Source organism: Phoca vitulina, unplaced genomic scaffold, assembly GCF_004348235.1.
Source record: "Phoca vitulina isolate PV1807 unplaced genomic scaffold, GSC_HSeal_1.0 scaffold23, whole genome shotgun sequence".
NCBI lineage: Eukaryota > Metazoa > Chordata > Mammalia > Carnivora > Phocidae > Phoca > Phoca vitulina.
This window is the reverse complement of record NW_022589726.1, coordinates 28,357,535-28,381,055: the sequence shown is the minus strand read 5'-3', so window position 1 is coordinate 28,381,055 and position 23,521 is coordinate 28,357,535. Positions and strand designations below refer to the sequence as shown.

Below are 23,521 nucleotides of genomic sequence, written 5' to 3'. Positions count from 1 at the left end.
TTTCAGATTCTGTTGTTTTAGGAGAGAATCTGTTGTAGAATATAAGGGAAGGTGCTTATCTCTTGTTGTGGCCTATTTCTGTTTCTTTTTTTTTCAAAGCCTTTTGGATAGCTCCGTTTTCTCTAATCTTGCCTACAATGTTGCAGAACCTTTTCTTAGAGGTGCTAATGTAATACCATTAGCATGAGAAGTGCTAATCACTTAAACAGGAAGATATAATCTTTATCAGAAAACTATTATCCGGAAACTGCAGCCCTAACAAAATTAAAAGAGATGCAGGAAGAAGGCCACCTGTCGATACTCTCTGCTGATTGGATAATTGCGTGGTTCAGGCAGCAGACACACAAACCTGGACGTGGGAAAATGCAGCTGAATTCGAAGAGCCATCTGAAGATCAGTTTAGGCAGAGTAAAAGCCACTTATTTCAGCCAAAATCAAAATAAAAACCTAGATTCAGGGGTATGGTTTTTAACAAGATGAGAAACCCATAACAATGACATTGTTTATTCACCTCTAGATGTTTTTCCCTCGGGGCCTCTCTTTTTATTAGTCCTTTTATATACTAGGTTCCTTTCTATCTGACTCCTAAAATAGGTAGATATGTCTTAAGTCTAACTTAAAGGAAACTTGACTTGCATTTTTTCTATTTTCTTGCATATTACTGTACTCTAGACTAGAATAAATTTTTAACTGGGCATTATGCCAGTCAGCCTAATGATGAGAAAAGCCCAATCTGGTATTAATTCAGTCTTGCTTTATACTAGTACATGTTCCAGTATCTTTGTGGGCTATAACTAGATTACACAGTTGTTATGGGAACATAAACTCCCATATAGATTTTTAAGCATTTGTTTTGCTCAGACTAAAATACTGTTATCATAAAGACATTTTGATATCAACTCAGTATTTTTCTTCCACATGTTTTTAGTGGTTTTGCTTTTTTTTTTTTTCTTTCTGTGAACTAGTAAGTAATTATACAAGAAAGTTCTTGTCTGGGTGGGTGGATTTTTCCCTAGTATTCTTATTTATTTTATGTCATTCTAAGTCTAGTATCTTTAAATATAGATAGATTGACATTCTCACGTTATTTTTGATGTGTTTTATATAAGAATAGTTGTCTGAAATCAAAGCAATACTTTCTGCAACAGTGTACTTATTCTCTAAACCTCTTTTTTAAAAATAAAATACTCATTTCCTCATTTATTCAGTAGACATTTGCCTAGCTTCTTCTATAAGCCAGCTACTGTGGTAGGTGCTGGTTATACTACACCTAAGGATCTGAAATTATGGTAAAATGATAGAGACAGAAATTAAGCAGATAGAAAATTACAAATTGTAGCAAACATATGAAAGAAAAGTTGTAAGCGTTGTTTGAGGAAATAATGGTGAAGGTGGTTTTTATTTGGAAGATCAGGGAAGTCGTCTTTGAAGAGTGTTATTTATAGCATAACTTGAAATATGAATAGTAATTAGTTAGGCAGAGATTTGGGGATAGTTTTCTAAACAGACAGATGGGTATGTGCAAGAGCTCTGAGGTGGAAGAGACTCAGTGAATTATAGGAATTGAAGGAAAGCTGGGTAGAAGAATGGTTCTCAGTGAGGGTTGGAACATTTTGAAGGAGATGATTCATGCAGTATCTCACAAGCAGGATGACCATACATCTGGGTTGCCGTGGGAAGCCTTGTTGATCTCAAAATGACTCCTAATGCCCCTACTATCCAAAGGCACCTCAATTTGATGTTCAATTATATAGTTAGCCTACCTATAAATTAGGTTTTTGTTGTTGTTTTTTTTTTTTATTCTAAGCAAATTGGAACCTGTCAAAGTATTTAAGCAGTGAAGTGACAGGATCAAATTAGCATTTTAAGAAAATTCTTCTGGCTGCGAAGTTGTGGAGCAGAGTTGAAGAATCAAGATGGAGACGGGAGACCAGGTAGTCAGCAGTGCGGTAGGTCAGATGCCAGATGCCAGTGGTTTGGATCAGGGGTTTAGCAATGGAGACAAAGAAAATTGGTGGACTCAACATGTATTTCAAGGGCAAATCAGGAGGCCCATAAACAACAAGTCTAACCATAATGCTACCTTTCTTCATTTCAGTAGAAATTCATAAAGGCATGCAATGCCCACACTGAAATTATATTTTAACTGACTTCTTGAGGACATATAAGGGGCTCTCTTTTATTGGCATGCTGTCTCCTGATTAACCTGTAGAAGCTTTTGGAAAGCGCTACTGTCAATAGTTGATCTAGGAAAATAGTATAGGGCGTTGGTTGGTTTGGAGCCAAGGCTCTGGAGTCAGAGGGCCTGGGTTGGAATTTTAGCTCTGCCATCTGCTGGTAATAGTACGGAAGAGTCACTGACGGTCTCTGGATCCTCGTTTCTTAATATGAGCATAAAGACAGTGCCCACTTCATAGAGTTGTTATCAAGATTAAATGAGCTAATATTTAGAAAAAGCTTGAAGAATTTCTAGGTACATAGTAATCCTTGTTTTATGCAATTTTGCTAAATAATTAAAAATGGATTGTTGTATGCTTTATAGCACAGTTTGATCAGAGAGTTAGTGGGATAATTTTTGGTCTAAATAGCTTATATAGCCTGTACATATGGCTATGTACGTTATCTGTTTATAACTAATAAGTCCCTTAAATATAAATAATAAATGATTGTCTAGGTCTGAACTTGACTAGAATCCTGGATGGAATAAGATTAAAGAAAGGGTTACATTTTTGAAAGAAAAATGTTTGTAGGCTTAATTTCTTCAGCCTATTGAGAGTATGGGTTTTCCATCTCAGCCTAAAATTATATCTGTATTTACAGAATGTTAGAGTGGAAAGCTATTATAGATGGCTTTTTAAAAACCCATTCTTTTGTGGTAGAGATGTAGAAATTAGGGCTTAGAAAAACTAAATTACTTGGCTTTTGAGAGAAAAAAATGTTTGAAAAGCTTTCAATGTTAAAGGCAGAATTTTATAGCTAGTAAAATCTAATACTGTCACTCTCTAGATGGTTTTCAGTACTTTAAAAAGCTGTGAGATGTATTTGTGAAATTAAAGAGACTCATGGGAGATGTATGTGCTCTTCCAGGGTGGAAACAGCCTTCAAATACAGCTAGTTGGAAACACAGTAGACTGTTTCTCTTCTGTGATATGGAGAATGATGGCCTTGCTTCCCTGACCAAAATGTTTCTCTTCTTACCGGTTACATGGCTTGAATTTCCACCATTAATGATGCATTTCAAATCTTGAGGATTTCTTTTTGTTAAGTAACTTTTTAGTAAAATAAAAATTGTTTACTGGGGCATCTGAATCTAAGACTGTATCATCTAAGGATTTCTAGGAAGAGTTTCTAAAATTATAGCATAGAAATCACTATGTTGGATTCTTAAGGAACTTTTTAAAAATGCAGACTCCAGAGCCCAACCCCAGATCCACTGAAATCATCTCTGAGCTGTAGGCTCCTCAAATCTTTTATTTTTCTTTATTTAGCTATCTTTAGAAGCCCTAGATCTGTGTCATAAACTCCTCAAGTTAGACTTCTGTATGCCGAAGTTTGAGAACCACTCATGCCAGTGGTTAATTCATGGAAATGGGTGAAATGGTGCCTTTGAGGGTACAAAGGCTGACCATTGCCTCATTGATGGTGCTATTTGAATGCTGAGTATCACATTTATTATCACCAGTGGTGTTTAGAAAGTTTGTAATAAACCAAAACTGTGCAGACCCATTTCAACTCTTAGAATATTAAAGCAAGTGAAATCACTTCAGTTTAATTTGCTTTCTGGCTGATAGTTCAAAGACTGTGTGGCTGATAGTCTTTGAGGTCTCAACTGATTTGTCTGCCATGATGATAATACAAATAGGTTAGGGAATTGTTTTTGCAGATACCTGATATATCCATTTGAAGTATAACTTACACAGTTTTCACCTGAGGCAAAGACTGTCTAGAGTTACCATTATACCTCTTAGCCTAATTTCATTTTTTCCCACCATTCTCCCATCGTTCTCCCCTGTTAGAATACTTAGAGTCTGCAACTTACCCTCTTTGAGCAAACCTTGATTTTGAACAAGCTTCATAAACAGCCTCCCTTTTTAAAAAATTCCTCACTGAATTTAGCATCCTGCTCTCCTAAATCTCATGTGGCTGTGAGGATTTAATTAGATCATTCACATGAAAACATTCTGTGAACTGTATTATACAAAAGTCAACTACTGTTACTGGTTAAAGATCTGAAAATTCCTGTTACTCCGTTTCCTGTTGCAGTCATTCCTTCCATCATTTCTTTCTCAGAACTGTGGTCTCAATCATACTAGTTAACAAAAGTATCAAGGTGATTCTGGCCTCATGAAATGAGTTTGGAAGTGTTCCCTCTTCTTTTTTTTTTTTTTTTTGGAAAAGTTTGAAAAGGATTGATATTAATGCTTCTTTGTGTGTTTGGTAGAATTCACCAGTGAAACCAACCTTTTGTTTGTTAGGAGGTTTTGATTACTGATGAATTTTTCTTACAAATAATAAATCTGTTCATATTCTATTTCTTCATGATTCAGTCTTGGAAGTTTGTATTTTTCTAGGAATTTATCCATGTCTTCTAGGTTGTCAAACTTGGCATAACAAATTCAATTATTTTAAATAAAATTTCATCTCTGATACTAATCAGTAAGACCCATTTCCATGGGCTGAATTTGGGTTAATTAGGTACAACTAATATATATATATATATTTTTTTTTTTACAGAGAGCCTGTACGCATACATAGGAGGTGTGGGGGAGGGGCAGAGAGCCTCTAAGCAGGTTCCACGCCCAGAGCAGAGCCCCACATGGGGCTCAGTCTCACGACCCTGAGATCATGACCTGAGCTGAAATCAATCACTTAAATGACTGAGGCACCCAGGGGCCCCAGTACAACTGATAATTTTTAATCTAGTATATGCAATGTTCTCCTATTATAGGAAAAGCAATGAGAAATTAAAATGTAGTTCTTGAAATTGTTGTAGAGATTTTCTAAAAGGAAACAAGAAGAAATACAAACAACTCTAATGCAAGTTAGTATATAATCCGTGCCAGTATTGATATAAAAACTGCTGAGGGTGGGAGTTTTTACAGGAAAAAGTAAAAGATGCAGTTTAAAGGACTCACAGATGACTCCGTAAGGACCTTGAAAGATGACTGAGATTTCAGAAACTTGTCTCAGAAAGAGTTTGACTTGAATACGAGGTAGAAATCATTTCTTAAGTATATTTTAGCTGCAAAATGTTGAGATTTGAAAGCAGGAAAATTTTTGAGTATATTTCTCATTTGTCATTTTTTATTAAAAAATACATGTCACTAGATAAGAAAGCCTACATATTCAGAATATTATATTTTATCTCCCATTGGATTTTTCTATAGTGGGCAATAATTGAGTGTTATTGTGGGCCTGTTGATCTCATCCACTCTATTGATAATTTATCTCAGAGCACAGAACAAGGTATCTGTCATGTGTTCTTTTCTTTAGGAAATATGGCATCCTCAAACATTAAATTTTTAAAAACAGCACTGAATCAACATGTTAAGTTTAAATTAATGCACTTTTATTTTTAAAAGGGAGTCACCTGCCTTACTAACATTCATTGTGGGTGCTTTGCATAGAAGAGACCTATTCATATAGAAATCTATATTTGTCTCATGAAAAAATCAACTCCCGAACATCATATCCTTCCCAAAGCAAATAGGGTAATTTCAGTTTCTTCCCTGTGCTACAGATGATTCATTTTCCTTTCTCATTTATCTAAGGAAAACTTGTAGTTCTGAAGTTAGTTTAAATAGCAGATGAGGCAAAAGTGTTACCGTGTCTCGACTTTCAGTTTAGGCTCAAGTGGCTCCTGGAGTAGAGGTCACTGACCCAAATCAGAACAGTTGACTTAGTCCGATTTCATCGTTATTAAAGTCCATACGGAGGTCCAAAAGCCTCGCAAGTGGGGCCAGCTTCAGGGGCGTGCACCTGTGCAGTCACACAGGCCCTGGACTTAGAGGGCCCTGCACTTCTTTCAATGTTCTGCCATCACCATCTTGAGATACTTAATAATTTTTGAACAAGGAACATGTTCCCCTCCACCCCTGTCATGTTGTGGGTCCAGCAGATTATGTAGCTAGTCCCGCTCTATGACCTTTATTGTGGTGGCATCTCAAAACAGGAGGAAAGTACCAAGCAAGTGTTGTCATTTTTTTTTAAAGATTTTATTTATTCTTTTTTTATTTATTTATTTATTTATTTATTTATTTATTTATTTATTTAAGGAGAGAGCAAGCAAGAGCAGGGGGAGAGGTGGAGGGAGAGGGCAAGTGAGAATCTCCAACAGACTCCCCACTGAGCGTAGAGCCCCACGCAGTGTTCTGTCTCACAGCCCTGAGATCAGGACCTGTGCAGAAACCAAGAGTTGGATGCTTAACCAACAGAGCCACCCAGGCGCCCCTTAGTGTGAGGAAAACATTAGCAGATTTGTGGAGTACGAATCAGTTGGAACACCAGATTTTCCCTAGAACATTGTAATTCAAAGGAAAGTTTGTTTGAAATAGTTAAGGAAGATCCAGGTAGGCTTGGTTTTTAAAAATCAGTTTAGCAAGGACTTCTGTCAGCCTGAAGGAAAACTATTCTCTGTATAAGACAAGGACCATGTGCTCACACTGACTTCAAGGTCCCTCTTGTCCTGTTTGTTTGCTTGCTTCTCTTCAGTGACACACAGGCACCCCCATCCTAGGCATTCTTCACGTGTGCTGCCAGGGAGATAGTGCTGTGTGAACTCAGCTCGCTGAGCTCCTCTCTGTGCCCCCAGGACCCTTCTAAATCCCACCCATAACTTCAATGAAGAAATAATGAAGGGAGACCCCAAGTTACTCATAAAAACTGCCCACAGAGCATTAGGTTCCCAGACCAAATGGAAAAGGACAAGTCAGGTAGCAAAGAGTTGAAACACTGTGAAAATGAATTCCTTCCCCAAATCGAAACTTTCGATAGAGGCAGTTTTTAGAAACTGCCATATCTTCCCACATTTTAGTTTGTCTCTCTGTCCTAATGAACCTAATGAAAAGATTAAGTCAGTTTTAGAAAAGCAGTCTTTCTTGTGTCTGAATTGTAGGGAAAATTAAAAGCCTCTTTCCTTTTTGTGTGTTGTAGGAGTGTGTGCTACTCTCCTTGTTCATTGCTTCACTGGATTTGCATTTCAACGAACACCTGTCCCCTTAGCCAGGGGAGGGTAGGATAAAGTAGATGGGACCCATAGGGGAATCTGCTCTAAAATGAAAACATGTCAAAGGCTGAAGAACAGGAGTACTATTTCAGAGCAGACCTGATCACTGATGTTGGAAATGTTGCGGGTGGAAAGTCTGTTCTGTACTATAAATCTGCATAGTTACATGTGTGATGCCCGCTTCTGATATATGTCTTGTAGTCAGGCACATTTGTTTCAGCTATTTGTAAAGGGCTAGAAAACTGCTTACAATGTAAAAATCTGACTGTCAGTATGGAGTGTTATGTTCTTTCAGTAATGGTTGTTGGAAGCAGGAAGTGACTCCTCAAGGAAGACTCTCAAATAATTTGGTTGTATTTACTGCAATAAAACAGTATAGAATAAATTTACTTTTATCATGAACCACTGCTCATTTCCACCAAATATGTATCACTTGTAAAGGTTGAATGGTATTCAAATATTTTTCATCCACTGCACCTTCCACATTTTAATTGAATTTTTACTCCTCTATGGCAAGTTCAAATATTTGGCTAAAAGCAGATAAACCTTAAATTAACTGTAGATACCTTCCGAAAACCTTAAGCAGGTATCTAGGAATAATCATGTTCTGATGGGTGGAGGTAAGTGCTGCCTCATTCAGCATACATAGGCAGAGGCTGCTCTGTGTGTGTGCAGACACAGCCCCTTTCAGGGACTCCCCCACTGGGTCTTAGATGCTGTGCTGGAACCTGAGGGAGGATGTAAGCAAGCCCTACTTCTAGCTGGAGATGGCGGAAAGAAGCCAGGAGAAGACTGAGGAGAGTCCTTGAAGGATGTGACCTCTGACCTATATTTTGATGACTGAGTAGGAGTATATGTTAGGTGGGGTATTAAAGCTGCTAACTAACAAACCTGAACTTACCTTGAGGAGAGACAAAGTTTCCTGTTGATAAGACATACAGTCATGTTTCATGAGTGTACTAGTCAAGAAGTGACCTTGACATGATAAGAAATTAGCTGTGGGTGTTCGCTGGTTTTATAGAAAATGGATTCTTTTTCTTTAAATAAATATTTTAGAGCTATATCATGCCTTCCAAAAATTGTATTAGAAATTCTATATATTCCAGCGCATTTTTAGATACCATGGCTTGCTGGTAATATAACCTACAACATTGGTTGGGAAAATTCTAGAGATTCTTCTGTGTCAGTTTGGCTTTAGAGACATGCCTGAATTTGTTCTCAAAGGGAGGATAAACCAGTGCAGGTGCTTTCTGTAAATGCTGCAAATGCACAGTAGACTCTTAGGGATCAGTGGCGGAGTGGTAGCAAAGGAGAGCCTAGAAGTCAAATTCCAAGAGTGCACAAGGATTTTTATCTTTTTTTGTTTTGTTTTGTTTTGTTTTGTTTTCTTATGTGAAATCTGCATTAGTTTGCTACAGCTTCCGTAACAAAGTGCCACAGACTGGGTGGCTTAAACAACAGATTTTATTTTCTCAGGTTCTGGAGGCTAGAAGTCCAGTATCAAGGTGTGGGCAGGGTTGTTTTTTTCTGAGGGTCTCTCCTCTTAGCTTTAAATGGCCAACCATCCTTCTGTGTCTTCATGTGGTCTTTCTTTTGGGTGTGTTTGTATCCTGATCTCTTCTTCTTAGAAGGACACCAGTCATATTGACTAAGGGCCCACCCTAATAACCTCATTTATCTCTTTAAAGTCCCTATCTTCAAATGCATCCATATTCTGAGATGCTGTCACCCAGGGCTCCAACATATGAATTTGATGGAGACACATTCAGCCAATAAAGAGTCCTCAATGCTTAGAGCAATATGACATAGGGTAGCACTCAGTAAATGAGTACGTGTTTGAAAGAATAAACAAAGAGAAGCTGATGTCAGAAGCTGACTTGGATCTTATGTACAACTATGGCAAGGGAGTGCATGCTACATAGGCATTCAGTTCTGTAGTCCCCAGACATAAGAGAATGGAATGAGGAGAAGGTAGTAGAAGAGACTAGGCAGTTCAGAAAGAATTTGGGCACAAGTCAAGAAGGTCTATTCATAGTAGATATTTCAGCCTTGATACTAGTTAAATGTGAGTATTTTCGACTACTCAAACCATAACTTGGAAGGAAATAAAATGCTATAGAGAAAAGCATCTGCTAACCCAGAGGGTCCATCTTCCTACATGCTCTGCCTGGAATCTAATTATAGCTGAGGCGGTGTTGTGCATCTCCATGTTGTTTTCCTTGTGGGCACACTAGAAGACCACACTTCTCCATTGCCCTGGCATATATGTGGACTGTATGACTGCATTCTGCCAAGGGAATACAAATGGAAATAATACTACTTAGAGACCTGGCCATAAAGCATCCATGCAGTTGTCCCTGTGTGCCTGCTCACTGTCTGTCTCTCTCTTTTTTCTCACCTGCGTATATGCCAGAAAGCAAAGAATAACAAAATGGTGAACCACATACTAGAAGGAGGTCAGATTCCAGAGTCACTGCTTGGAGAAGAGCTTCCCAGGAGGAATGTTGGACAGGGAGCACCACTTCAGATTTTACATTATCAAGAAACAAACATTTTATAATATTAAGCTGCTGGGATTTGAGGGTTGTTTGTCAAAGCATTTACTCATTCTAATACAGAAATTGGTACTTTGAAATGATGTTCCACAATAACATAAATATATTGCATCAACTTAGTGGTCAGGGGACATAGTAAGGAAGCTGACGACCGAGGCTGAGAGATGGTCATCCTTATTATTCAGGGGCAAAATATTGCCCCCCATTTGGGAGGCAGAACATATATCAACATCTCTAAAAGGTTGAAGAACAGAATTTTATTGGTCTGTGTTGGTTCTGATCAGCTGTGTTTGGCAAATAAAATTACTAGAAAGAGATGAACTAGGGAAAGAATTTCTGGTTTGTGGCAAAAAATAATAAGGAATAACGTATAGAAATTCAAGGCTCTACAGGTGTGGAAAAGTCAGCTGATTCTAGATTTCAAGCAGTTAGAGATCAAATGACTGTGACTGGAGAGGAACAGTCAGAAGAAGGGTTTGTATGTGGCCTTCCCACACAAGAGTGATAGACTTCAGTTGACTTCAAGCAAGTTAAATTATGGGAAAGTGGCACAGGGAAAGAATGGAGAGAGTTGGGCCCCTAACTTTCCTTGCATATCTGACTACACAGTATCCAAAAGGGGATACTCATCAAGACCTACATACCTTTGGCAAAGGAAATACTGGATCAGGAGAGTCTCTCAGAGGTTGAAAGTAGGATTATGGAAAACAAAGGAGGTTTCTTCCAAAGAACAGAATCAGAATCCAATTTTTAAAAAAAGACTTCTGGGGCGCCTGGGCGGCTTAGTCGTTAAGCATCTGCCTTTGGCTCATGTCATGATCTCAGGGTCCTGGGATCGAGCCTTGCATCGGGCTCCCTGCTCAGTGGGGAGTCTGCTTCTCCCTCTCCCACTCCCCCTGCTTGTGTTCCCTCTCTCACTGTCTCTCTCTCTGTCAAATACATAAATAAAATCTTTAAAAAAAGACCTCTGTATTTCTATTATACAACTGTAGAGAAAAACATATATACTTAACAACATCAGCTATATTATTTACATCACTAAACGCCCGTGGTGATGATGAACTGATGATTTTTTGATAGAAATCTTCTAAGAGAAAGTGTGGTAAAGGAACTTGGAGGCATCAGTGGCTCACAAATTATCCCTTTAAAAAACAATGGCTGTGGTGGGGGGTTGGCACCTGTGTGTGTGACTAAAGCCCACATGAGCTCTGCTGCCCTTACCCCATGGAGCACACCATCTATCATGTAGTCGCTATAAGCAACATGCATCAAGCATCATGGGCCATATGGTACTTTTTGCTAGAAAGAATCATTTCATCTGCTCGTCATTGCCTACTAGTATTTTGTTGTTGTGTTTGTGCAAATATCAGGATGTCCTTTTGGCATTTCCCCCCCTCCCTGCCCCCCCATCTACCTTGCTTACCTAGAGTGCTGATGGCAGCCATGATGTCCTTGGGCAATTACAATGTGCAGTTTGAGAAAGAACAGGTTGTTTTTGTATAGTAGATCACACAGGGATGACTTTGTATATTTGTTTATATTAAATTTCATCAGGTTTCACTAATAGAATTTATCCAAAAGGTAATGGAATATTTATAAGTCTTATAGAAATATTGTGAACTGGATTTTTATAGTAAATGACCTCTTAGATCGATTCTAATATACTCCTAGTATATGTCTTTAGGTGTTTTTTTGTTTGGTTTGGTTTGGTTTTTTTGTAGCTTCCTAACTTGGTTGGCTATGATTACTCATTTTTTAACAGCTCATTTTTGGTAACCAAATACATTTTTAAGATATCAGTTTTGCTCTATTATGAAGAATGGATAAAGCTTTCACAATAAGTAGATATTATAATATTTATTCATATCTTCTCAGAGTCTTTACTAACCAGTACCATAAAGGAACCCATTGTACAGACTTGATGGGTTTATTTGTATCCAGAGCATTACCATCAATATTTAGAATGTAATAACAAAATTATTTAGGTGATAGCTTATGTATGTGTATATGAAAGAAAAAATTAGTCTTAAGAGTCAGGTTCTTTTTCCTTCCCTGTTCTCTCTCTCTTTCCCCTTCTGTGTGTGTGTGTGTGTGTATGTATCTCTCCGTCTCTCTCTTTCTCTCTGCATGTGTGCATTTAATTCAGCCAGTCATGTAGGAGAAATGGGTGAATAACATACACCTCTTCTTCAAAAGCTCACCTCTAGTCATAGAATATGGTACATTGACAGTACTCTATTTTTAAAAAGTATAATTATTTTGTATTCCACATAATAAATGCCAAATCAGAATCCTTTTTTGTTGTTAAAGTAAATCTTACAAATAAAATAATATTGATGCTGGGAATTGTTGAGCAGTTAGATGCAGAGATGGTCAATTAGGACAATGAGCCAACGTAATAATTAAGCCTTTATTCATTTTCTTCAGCAGTGCAATCAAGAGGCAAAAAAAGAGATGCTTGCTCCCCAGTGACCCATTTGTCCCCATGAAATGGCACTGAGTGGGTGTCAAGTGGGTGCAACACAGATGAGGAGAATTGCTCACTATTGAGGAGTTCAGATAGGACCCCTGACTCTTTATGGACTTGTGGGTCCAGGGCCAGAGGAGGGGAAGGCTAGGAGTGGACAGGTACTGAGTTAAAATAGAAATAATTCTTCAGCCAAGGCCTGCCACTAAGGAGGCCTCTGCATGGAGGTGCCTGGGTTATAGGAATGCAGATTTTCATATAAATGTGGCTGGCCTAGGGGTGGAGGGTAGGAGGACTGAGGCCTGCACTGCAGCTCTCTCCAGAAAACTACTAGTTCTGATGTGGTTCTCCCCAGGAGGCCTGCCAGCCAAAGCTTTGCAGGTGCCTGTGGTTGGACCTGAAAGATGACACATAGGATTGTGGCTCCGAGCTGAGTCCTCAGGAGCTCACTATGTACCAGACATTGTGGCATTCAGTTCCCCCTAAAAGCACAGGAGTTTGGACTAATTATTCCCCATTTTACAGATTACAGGTTACCTGATTTTCAGAAAACTTATGTTACTTGCCCAGTAGATGTGTGCTATCCAACTGTCAGCCAAAGTGTGCCAGGTCTTGCTGTACCTATTTACGTATTCATAACATTAGTTTTGGTTACAATTTCTTGTGTTAAATACCATTGTCATGATTAATGGGTCAGTTATTTGCTGGAGTGTGGTGATGGGTGAACTCTTCCTGTGCATGGACACTTGATAAAATTACAGGTTCAAATGGTTTTAGTGAGGAAGTGACAAGACGCCGTGCTTCTAGTGGGTTAAAGAACAAAGGGAAGGTGAAGTCAAGAGAATTTCTGTTCCTAGAAGCCCAGAATCATCAATCCTTTATGGTCTTGGTGATCGTCCCCATTTTATACTATGGGTGAAGAGAACTTGAGTTTGTTTCTTAGTGCAATACACCAAACTAATAGTAGAGATGGGACGAGAAATCAGAATTCCTGAGTTTTAGTTCAGTTCACGTGTTACTGGAGAACAAATACAACAGCAGTGGCTATGCTGTTATTCCAATTCACAGATGAGAAGAGGAAACGGACACTCAGAGACCAGAAACTTGATCAGATTTTGAACCTGGGCAGACCAACTCCAGCTTTTATGATTTCAGCCACTATACAATAATACCTTAATACTTCTCCTATAATATTGGAATAATGGAGACCGTGTTTTTCTTAGGCATCATTCAGGACACTTGGTTTGAAAAATAACACCATATTAAAGAAGAAAATAAGGACAAATCTTGTTTATCTATGCAATCATTGTGGCTATTCATTGTTCCCTTTTCCAGTGTGTAAAAAAGTTGTGCTGCTATTTTGAGGGAAAATAATATAAACTACATGTATTCTTTTTTATCAAGAAATAGTACATTAATCTTTGAACTTACACTGTCAATCTGATGAATTTTTACTACCACAATTTTCAGAGATATTTACCATTTTAACTTTTAAAGCTAAATAAAGACAGTTGTGATTTCAGTCTATAAATAGGAAGAATAACATCTTAATGCTTTAAGCTCTGGGTCGTTGTGCAATACATTGAGAGGAAGAAAGCTAAAGACAAAAGCTCTGAAAGCAATGATGTGCAAAGAATTTTGGGGTTCAGATTTGGGGCTATGATTCATTTTATATTGTGATTATTTTTCTGACACCATATACATTACCTTTATTTATTTTTATTTTTTTAAAGATTCATTTATTTGAGAGACAGAGAGAGCGCAGGGAGGGGCAGAGGGAGAGGAAGAGAGAATCTCAAGCAGACTTCTCACTGAGCTCAGAGCCCAACTCAGGGCTCAATCCCATGACCCTGAGATCATGACCTGACCCAAAGCTAAGAGTCAGATGCTCAACTGACTGTGCCACCCAGGAGCCCCTACATTACCTTTAAATAAAATACTTTTAATCATGGGAAGTTATATTACAATTAGGTATATTCAGATGCTTTTGCAATACTTTTGCAATTTAGCTAAAAGAACCACAAATAAAAACAACACTAAACTAATTTCCCTGTCTCTTCTTTCTGGATCAACATGGATGATTCATTGCTGTAAGGTGTTGAGACAACTGAGTGTGGGGACAAGGGACCTAGAAACTTCACCCCTTACCTCCCAGTTGGGAATCAGTACAAACCCTTGACATTCCTCTAATCAGTTTTACTGTATCCATCTTCTCAGCTTCTTATGGATATTAAGTGTAAGAGCTATTAAGGTGTTCTAGGATTTGGGATCTCAGAATTTCATTTGCCTCCTGCTTTCTCCTGCCTTTCTGGGCTGTTGAGGAGCCAGGCACTCATGGGGCAGGTAACCCCTCTCAACAGCACACTCCTGCCTCCACTTGGCTGCTTTTCCTACTTTTATTTCTCTGGGCATTCCTGTTGGTCCTCAGTTTACCCATTCTGGGTCTCTTTCTCTTAGGACCTGGTTAAATGCTGCCTTAACATTTGAGCTGATCATTTGACATTATGGTTCTTAACATGACGACTTTGAAATTTTTTGAACAATGCTGTATGTCATATGCTATTATATATGCATTATAACAGTCTTTTCTATAGCCCATTCATTCACCAACCTCATGGCTGTTCTCAAGGTCCTTGGCGAGCGTGTGCCTGACCACCTCTTTAATTGCATCTCTCTACCCCAGATACTCCCTGCCCCCTTTACCTACTGTTTTTCTCCATAGCTCTAGTACCTCTTAATTCACTGCACAGTGTTCCTACCTATTTATTTCCTGTCTGCGCCCTACTGGATCAAAAGTTCCTTGAGTGTATGTTTTTTGTTTGTTTCTTTTTGTTTTTCATCCACTGCTAAGAAGTCCAGAGTCTGGAATAGGGACTGATACCTAGTAGCTGTTTGATAAATTTAGTTGAAGTAACAATGAATTATGGGGACACATGACTTTCATTGTATTCCAAAAAGAGAATTTTGTTCAGTCAAGTGGTAGTCAGAAGTAATTCTGATTTGGTCTGAGGTTTATTCTGCGTATCTCAGATCAAAGTGCTCAGATCCCAAGTGATTTTGAATAACTCCATTGCTTCTTCTTGTTTTGGTTTTTTTTTTTTTTTTTGGTTTTTGGTTTGTTTTTTTTTTTAATTTTTATTTATTTGACAGAGAGAGAGACAGCGAGAGAGGGAACACAAGCAGGGGGAGTGGGAGAGGGAGAAGCAGGCTCCCCGTGGAGCAGGGAGTCCGACGCGGGGCTCGATCCCAGGACCCTGCGATCATGACCTGAGCCGAAGGCAGATGCTTAACGACTGAGCCACCCAGGCGCCCCACTTCTTCTTGTTTTGCCAGAGCCAATAAGTAATTTGCAAATGACCTATCCAGCTGCAAACTGGGATATCAAAGTCATCAGGATTATAGTGTGTGTGTATATATATAAATATATAAAAATATATATAAATAAACATATATATATATATATGCCAGAAGTAGAGATAGAAAGGAAAAGCAAAAGAGACATGTCTTAAACAAAAATTGTCTTAAACAAAAATCTACACACACATACATATATATACAGCATACTACATCATGTGTACATCACAAGAGTTGATTCTATGTGTTATACACTAAAAGTAGCTTTCAGAAAAGATATTTACTAGTACTACTTTAATAACAGATTAAACTATAAGAGAAAAGGTCTTTGATGTTATCCATGATACAAATAAAATAATATGAGGGAAAAACAGTCATCTAGATTGAACTAATTTGGAGCCAAAAAGACTGAACTCTATATCTACTTATTAACAAAAGTTATGAATAGCCCTCTTCAGAATCTACCAGAGACAAATGAAGATGTTTTCAAGTTTTTCTCTAATCAGATGAACAGGGGTAGCCATTTATCAGTATATCACTATTATGTCATCATAATTATCTTAAGGCACAGAAGGAAAATGCATAAGGGTTTCTTTAGGCTGAAGGTTAATTTTAATTAAGTATCAGGGCATAAGTCAGACTTTCTGACTACAGAGTAATTTTTGTACTGCTCTGAGAATTTGTGAGCATTCAAGAAAGTTCATAACAGCATTAGTGTTATATGAATAGTCTGTTTAACTTGGATATAATAGGTCAAAAAAAAAAAGAGCCCAAAACAAAAATGTGACTCTAGTCTTGGATTTTGAAAGGCCCTTTGCCAGAAAAAGAGAATGTGCAGTGGGTTAGAGTGTTAATTGCGGGGGAAATCCCAGGAGAATTTTGTCTTCCTAAATAAAAACTACTTTTGTTCAGGATCTATACACTCAAGGGACTATGGCGCTCTGATTTTTTATGAATCAGACAACTATAATTTCATTGACAAGTATAAGCATGAATTTTCTTAAAAACAAAACAAAGTTGGTTGAGCTTCTTTTGAGTACCTTCAGGAACTGATGTCCCTTGACACTTCATTGAATTATTTCTATGAAAGCCAATATATCAAATGAAATGAGGTGATTTTCTTAATATTTTTGTGTTTACATGTGGAGCAAATGAATTTTTTCCATGGAGATAATTTCACAGAGTTTAAAAATTAGACAGAAGGAGCATTATGCTGGAGTATCAGTCAGATGGGGCCTAATACTCCAAACCTTAAAGAATCCTGAACAATTCAGTATGACATTCTTTTCTTTTCCCAGTAATATAAATTTCTCCCCTGAATTAGAAGTAAACCTGTTACCTCAGCCAAATCCCACATCATGCAGTGCTTTCTGATTCCCCCACACGATCTCCTGTAATGTCTACCCTGATAAACTGAGACGGATAATGTGCATTTTTGTGCCCATTCAGTTCACTGAGGTGAGAACCTGAAGATTATCACTGTAGCAGACACCCAGAAATTTGTTCAAGGGAAGAATGAAAAGCTCACAGATGAAACACGGACTACCAAATAGGATTCTTCAAAAGTTATATAACCACAAAGGTCAGATTCAAGATCAGGACCAGAATTCCTGGTGCTTTGGTATGTCTATTATATCTGCTTTCTTATTTTAGAGCAGATATTCTCTTCAAGGAAATGTGAGGAGCCAGTTATAATTATACACCACCTTGAAATTGCCAGAACTAGGCTGCACTTTGACTGTGACCTTTTCCGTGTCTTATTCCCTATGTGCTATTTCAGGGTGCAGGAATAGATGCAGTTCTGCTATCTACTTTCATCTAGTTTCACATTATGCTCTAAGAACCCATGCCCACTAGGACCATTGTCTTGGGATTTTCATTTGTAACCCTCTCGTGCGTGCGGGGCTTCAGAAGCCTTGGGGCATTCCCAGAGCTTGAGACCTGACAGACTTCCCATTTTTTTTTTTTTTTTTAAAGATTTTATTTATTTATTTGACAGAGAAAGACACAGCGAGAGAGGGAACACAAGCAGGGGGAGTGGGAGAGGGAGAAGCAGGCCCCCCGCGGAGCAGGGAGCCCGATGAGGGGCTCAATCCCAGGACCCTGGGATCATGACCTGAGCCGAAGGCAGACGCTTAACGACTGAGCCACCCAGGCGCCCCCAGACTTCCCATTTTATTAACAACTTTTCCTCAGGGTCCTAGGTGAGGCCAGTGACATTCTCTGCATTTCTCACTAGGAGGATAGCCTCTTTTTTTTCAGGCTGGAAGCTCAGGCATGATCCAACTTTACATTTTTTAAAGGCATAATGATTTTGGTTATGCATAAAATTGGTGCACTTCGTGGTTCTTAGCAAGTTTCCACAAGTGGTTTTTTGGCAGAGACAGTTCGTGACCTGGTTTTTATTGCTCTGTCAGCAATCAAATTACTACAATTACTACAACTCAACAGTAATTGATTTTCAAAATCATCCCTGTATCTCCTGAAGGCCAGAAATCACAAATCCGATCATATTTTTTAACAGAGTAGAGATTGCTGCTGAGGGGAGCACTGTGTCAGCCCAGCTCACAGTGAGAACCCATGTGCCTTAGGTTGACGAGCTAGAGTACATATGCTCTTCCAGTTCTGGCTGAGGGATATGGCACATCCACGGACAGGTAGGGAGCTTTATGCCACACTGCATTAGAGGACACATATATCATGATTTTATCAATTGCAGTTTTTTTATCCCTGCCTGCCATGTCGGAACCTCTCCTCATCATTGGATTGTGCCCAGACAACAGAGCTGTAAAGACTGTTAGCCTGAAGAACACATATTAGGAAAGTATATCTTCCCTATAAAATCAAAAATTAAAACCATCAAATGTATTCCCAAGGGGTTATTTGTGATGTTTAAGTTATCGCTTTCCTGGATTATTTTTACTTCTGTTTTCTTCCATTGGCATATCGCTAAAAAAATTTATCATTGCTGATAAGTTATAAATGCAGGCAGCTTTTTAAAATAAGTCTGGCACATTGTTATAATAGAGTGGCACAAACAATGTCCTATCCTGCCATCCTTGGAAATGGTAGATTCAAGTAAAGTGTATTTCATCTGTATCAGTAGACTTGAAAACTCTTTATCTTTTTCAAAGTTATTTGTATTTAAATTGTTCTTATTTTACACATTTTCAGAAAAGTAGATTTTTGTCTTTCATTTGCAACTTTTGTACCTGGTTTTATTCATCATAGTCAGATATGGTAGTTCTGTTATTTTAACACATAGCTAGTCTTTTACCCAGGAGACAGGAAAATTTGTATTTCAGCCACATTAAAAAATAACAGTATATTCTTTGTTTTGTCTTTGAGCTGTCTAATTCCTCCAGTGTAAGATTAATTTAAAGTAATTCCTGTCACTTCCCGTGCGGTTTAATGGAGTGTGAAGGTGCTTGTGTATCATATGTATGTGTTTTTAAGAAGAAATATTGAGGAGACATAGAACAGAAATCCACTCATGAGCTCACATTGCTTCCATTAGTTGCACATTCATCTTAAATGAAAAACACTGATTAGGGCTGAGCAGATACAGAGAGTTAGGAGCTGATTTGGACTTGATAAGCCCTTGAGAAACCAGACTGCTCTATTATCATTAATGGGTTTTGTAAATTTCTCAATTGCTTTTTTCAGGGTTTTTATTGGGGAAAAATATGTGGATGTTGAAATTGCCTTTGTGTTGTCAGCTTTAAAAACTCATTTGTTGGCATTTACATTGCCTAATTTGCCAATGACACCATTTGTTGCAGAAAGGATTGGACTTGCTCTGTTCTGACCTAAATGTAACAGCAAAAAAAATCCCAGCAAGATAAGATAGGTAACTTGCTGGTCTATTTAATTTAACTCCCCTGGTGTCAGAGTGATGGTAGCATGCAAATAGGTTTCCCTGGAGGTATAATTATTCCAGAGTGATGGTTTTTCCTGATCACGTAATGTAAGGTATGGTATCTTTTTTTTTTTAGACTTTATGAGAATTTACTTAGTGACTTCGGCTATTCAAAAATTGTATTAATTTAGGATTTTGGTTTATTTCTTTTTTGTTCCTGAATAATATATGACAGAAAAGCCTGAAGCTATGATTGCATGGACCCCAACCCTAGTTTGCTATATGGCCGTGATCAAGTCTCATACTTATGGAGCTGTGATTTCCTTGTTTGTCATTTGTAGTTGCTAGACTAGATCTTGAATTAGGGTCAGTTCTAGTACCAAAAATTTATGATTCCATGGAAAGCAAACTGAAAACTCTTAGCATTTAAGTTATGCTGAGAAGGGCAGAATAAAGGAACATTTCTAAAATATTGCTTATAATGAAGTTAAAGAAGTTTATTAAATTTAAAAATCAATGAATTATGGTTGTTTTAGCAAGGGAATGTGTTTATATTATTTCTTTGTTTCTTAACACAGACATAAACATTCTGACCATTTCTAAAAGGCTGTTTTTAGAAAAATACAGAGGTGTGTTACAGAATGCCATCTGTAGCAACAAACCTGCTGTCGATTACAGATTGATCAGGGAACATCATGTTTTGTTTTGTTTTTAAAGTTTTTTTTATTTATTTGAGAGAGAGAGAGCAGAGCTAGCGAGATAGAACACGAATGGGGGGGAGGAGCAGAGGGAGAAAACTCCCCGCTGAGCAGGAAGCCCGATGCAGGTGGGGGGGCTTGATCCTAGGACCCCAAGATCATGACCTGAGCCGAAGGCAGACACTTAACCGACTGAGCCACCCAGGCACCCAGGGAACTGCATGTTAAGAAGCATGTGTTCAAATTACATTCCTAAGTTTAATGAAGTGCTATCTTCATATACTATTGCTGAATACTTATTTCATAATAAAGCAGATATAAATTGATGCCCAGGTAGTCTTACCTGTCCCTTTGCATAGGATGATAAAGAGGGAGAGTTCATTACTATACACTCTTTGATTCACTCTGCCCTGAATGTAAAGTGTGAAAAAGACCCCTTAGTTATTTTCCTATATGCCATTTTTGAATATGTAAGGGGGTGTTCATTAGCTGTATTATCAAGTCCTAGAATTTAACAAGTCACTGCACAGTTTTTAGCTTCTAGATGAAGGTACTCCTATTTCTACATGTTTGGCACATGGGGGTGATGCATAGCAAAGAAGTGTATATCAAGATCTAGCAAAGACCCCTTCTCTGACTGGACTCCATTATTGAGAAATATTGCTTCTTGATTAATAGAATCCTCAAGAAGCCAAATATTGAGCACCCTAGCATTTGCTTGATAATATATCTTGACATTTTCCTTTTGAAACTCATTATATGGCTGTCTATAATTTCATTATAAAACAAATATTTTAAAGTATTTAAAACATTTGTGTAATTATATTAACATGTAATAGGTTATATTATATTGATGCAGTAATTATATAATTAGGGTGACTAATACTGTCACCTTATTTTACAAAATTATTTTGGTGAGTATTGAGACCTGTAATCTTTGCTTTCAAAAGATATAGATCTTTTATAGAGTAACTTCTCTGAATGTATATAGTTGATAGTCTCATGTAAATTATGAATATAAGAAGCCAGGATTAAGACAAAATTCAGACGAGATCGGGTGCGTTCAGGGTGGTATGGCCGTAGACTTAAGACAAAATTCAAAATCTTTGGTCAGAAAAACCATCTTAGGAAAGTTTAAGTATTCTTCAAGATGGAGAATTCCAGGTCCTAGGCATAGGGTATGGGTGGGTACCATTTATGAAGAAGGACCTTTGTAACCACAATTCGGAAGAACTGTTGTGGAAAGTATTAAATTTCCTTTTTATTTGAAAAATGTAGGCATCTTATTAGAAAGAGAGTTTACTGGTGGTTTCTGGATTTCTGGGATGAGGAATACATAGGAAGCCTTCGAGGTTCACCTGTATGTGTATTCATGTCTCAAGTTTTCTTTTGGGTTGCTCTTTAGTTGTTATATAAATGTGCCCTTTAAAAGCTGATTGGATCAGAGCTGTGTTTTCTAGCTCATTGAATCTCCTGAAATTGGAGATGGTTATTTAACCCTATGACAGATGGAGACAGCCTGTCTCAGCCTTCAAAGATGAAATGTGAATGAGCACAAGTGAGTAAATATGAGACTAATTGAAGTGAACCGACAGAGAGACTGAGGAAGGATGCATTCCTGGCAATCCTCAGACCCCAGCTTTGAAGCCAGCCACCAGTCTGTGTAAGTGACCCCACTAACCTACACCAGAAGGGGTTGGAAGGTTACCTAAACACACAGTCCTTTACAACTCTATTAGAAACACCTTTAGGTATTAGTATCCCTAAATATGTCTCGTCTGTCTTATCAATTATAAAGTAAGAATTTAGGAAGACTGTTTTTTTAGATGATCACCATAACTTTATATTGTTCAGATATAAACTTCTAGTGTAGTATAACCAAATAGTAACACTTTGACTTGACAGCAATGGTGATATTTCAAACCCTGCCACCTTCTCACCTGAAGTATTAGTATGCCATTTTGTTCCTTTTGCAGCAATATTCACCTCCTGGGAAAATAAGTAAAGGCCAAATAACGAAATGAAATTGAAAACAATATGGGTTCAAAGTCCAGCTTTATAAATTATAGCATTTCATAAAAATATTAAATCAACAAAGAAGAGAAACAACTGTGTTAACCAGAGCCACAAATTCAAACTGCTTAGAAGGGCCAGAAAGATTCCATACCAGGGGTAAATTCATTTGCACACACTGTGCCTATGAATGGTGAGGATTGTGGGAGACACACATGTTCCTTTTGTTAAAAGTAAAACTCAAATTATTTTACCAGCAAAAATGGGTTTATTTGGAAATAACAGAACTGTAATGCAGGACATGCAAGCTACAGCAAAGCCACAGGCAAGTCCCACAAACAAAGGAGAGGAACATTATTTTATGGAGAAGGAGGAAGAAGTTGGGAGGGGTTGTTTTGGCTGAAAGTCCGCTGGAGAAAAAGCAAGAGTTCCTGGTGATGATGGTTTCTCATTGGCTGAGTTGCAGGGATAGTCAATTTTTTGTAAGAGATACAACTCACATCTTTTCGCTGTAATTGACTGTTCTTTCCTGCTGGTGACTCTTCTGTTGGGGTCTGTAATTGACAGTTCTTCCTGTAATTGTTGTTGAGGTGATACGCTCCTCCGTATAACCCCCTGATTCCTCTTTAATGAGGTTTCTCTTTTTTAATTTTCCACATTTTAGAAATCTGTGGGCCCAGAAATGGGAGAGTTTTGTTTTTTTCAAGAAACAGAAATCTAAATTTGTATGTAAAACATATCAATTTTTAAGAGTTGGTTCAAAATTTTAAAAACCCTCTATGGACCAAACCACATCTATACATGGTTTCAAGGGCTCTTTGGCCCTCAGGACACCAGTTTGCAAGTTCTGATCAAATGTATAAATAAGCACAAACTTAAAGCTTTTGTGTATAGTAGGCACTCCAAAAAATATTTGTTTAACCAAGCTGAATATAACCAGGCATCAGAGTTTCAGGATCTCATTTTCAGACGCAGAACACTCATTTTGTTTCATTATTGAACTTTTAAAAGTCAAAGTAAACTACATTAGGTATATTCAGCTATGTAAGTTATTAACTTAGCCAAATTTCAGGAATCAACATTCATCTTAATGAAAATAAACTGTAAATTAATTTGAAATATTTTTGCACAATCCAATTCACCCATGTTTATTGTCTCCAGATTAAAAGACACTGCAGAGGTGATTAAAACACAGTTCCAAACCAAAGTCGTTTGCAATCCAGTAGATGAGAAAGACAAGCTTTAATATAAGGCAGATAAAAGCAATGTACAAATGTCATAAGAGAGAAAAAAATGATTTCCTTTGTGCCTTCACAGTACAAAGGAAGGGAAGATGGATTCTTCGCAGAG

General features: G+C 37.8%; 1 protein-coding gene across 3 annotated transcripts in view; it reads left to right on the top strand.

The window, feature by feature from the left end:
• PDZRN4 (PDZ domain containing ring finger 4) overlaps positions 1 to 23,521 on the top strand; it is a 343,940-nt gene that overhangs the window by 26,057 nt on the left and 294,362 nt on the right. The window lies entirely within an intron of this gene.